Source organism: Balaenoptera musculus, chromosome 1, assembly GCF_009873245.2.
Source record: "Balaenoptera musculus isolate JJ_BM4_2016_0621 chromosome 1, mBalMus1.pri.v3, whole genome shotgun sequence".
NCBI classification, from domain to species: Eukaryota; Metazoa; Chordata; class Mammalia; order Artiodactyla; family Balaenopteridae; genus Balaenoptera; species Balaenoptera musculus.
In genome coordinates this window covers 29,994,287-29,995,793 of record NC_045785.1, presented here as the reverse complement: position 1 = coordinate 29,995,793, position 1,507 = coordinate 29,994,287, and the positions used below count along the sequence as shown (strand labels likewise).

The following is a 1,507-nucleotide window of genomic DNA, read 5'->3' as shown; positions in this document are numbered from 1 at the left end:
TTGCCCCAAATCTTTTAAAAAAAATTTTTATTGGAGTATAGTTGATTTACAATGTTGTGTTACTTTCTGCTCTACAGCAAAGTGCATCAGTTATACATATACATATATCAACTCTTTTTTAGATTCTTTTCCCATATAGGTCATTACAGAGAACTGAGTAGAGTTCCTTGTGCTATACAGTAGGTCCTTATTAGTTATATATTTTATATGCAGTTGTGTGTATATGTCCCTCCAAATCTCCCAGTTTACACCTCCCCTCTCTGTGTTTTTATACTTAAAGTGTGTGTCTTATTATAAAAGGATATAATTGGGTCTTGCTCTTTTATTGTCAGATAATTTCTGCCTTTTAATTGAAGTGTTTAGTTCATTTACATTTAATATAATTATTGATTTGGTTGGATTGAAAGTACCATTTTGCCATTAGATATCTGTTTTTCCGCTTTGTTATTTTAAAATTGTCTTCCCTCCTTTCCTTTTTCTTTTGGGTTCTTGAGAATTTTTAGTATTCTATTTTTATCTCATCTAGTTTTTTAAAAAATCTACATCTCTTGTTAAATGATTGTTCTAGCTCTCTCTTTCTGGACCTGGCTAAGGAGGAGGAGCCATCATGGGAGTTGACATCCACCACAACAAGGACGGAAAGTTTCCACACAAGGAGCCCAAGAGCCAGGACATCTACCTAAGGCTGTTGGTCAAGCTGTACAGGTTTCTATTAGACGAACCAACTTCACCTTCAATCAAGGTGTACTGAAGAGGTTGTTCATGAGTCACACCAACTGGCCACCTCTGTCCCTTTCCCGGATGATTTGGAAGATGAAGCTTCCTGGCCGGGAAGGCAAAAGAGCTGTGGTTGCGGGGACTATAACCGATGATGTGCATGTCCAGGAGGTGCCCAAACTGAAGGTGTGTGCTCTTCGAGTGAGCAGCTGCGCCTGGAGCTGCATCCTCAAGGCTGGGGGCAAGATCCTCACCTTCGACAAGTTGGCCCTGGACTCTCCCAAGGGCTGTGGCACTGTCCTCCTCTCTGGTCCTCACAAGGGCCGAAAGGTGTACAGGCATTTCGGCAAGGCCCCAGGAACCCCGCATAGCCACACCAAACCCTATGTACGCTCCAAGGGCCGGAAGTTTGAGCGTGCCAGAGGCCGATGGGCTAGCCGTGGCTACAAAAACTAACCCCAGATCCTACTGTGTTATTAAAAAGATTTTGGATGCTAAAAAAAAAAAAAAGATTGTTCTAGGAATTGCAATATGCATTCTTAAATTATCAAAGTCTACCTTGAATTAATATTATTCCCCTTCACATATAATGTAAGAATCTTACAATGGTAGATTTTAATTTCCCCCTTTTTGTTCTATTTTTGACATTTATTTTTATTTTTACATATGTTAACTCCCACAATGTAGTATCATTTTTTGCTCTAAACGGTAGTTTTTCTTTTAAAGAAATTAAGAATTAAGAAAAGTCTTTAACACTGACTCATATTTATTACTATTTCTGGCATACTTT

General features: G+C 39.0%; 1 pseudogene; it reads left to right on the top strand.

The window, feature by feature from the left end:
• The first annotated feature begins 578 nt into the window (after positions 1 to 578).
• LOC118902730 lies at positions 579 to 1,227 on the top strand (annotated as a pseudogene).
• The last annotated feature ends 280 nt before the right edge of the window (positions 1,228 to 1,507 follow it).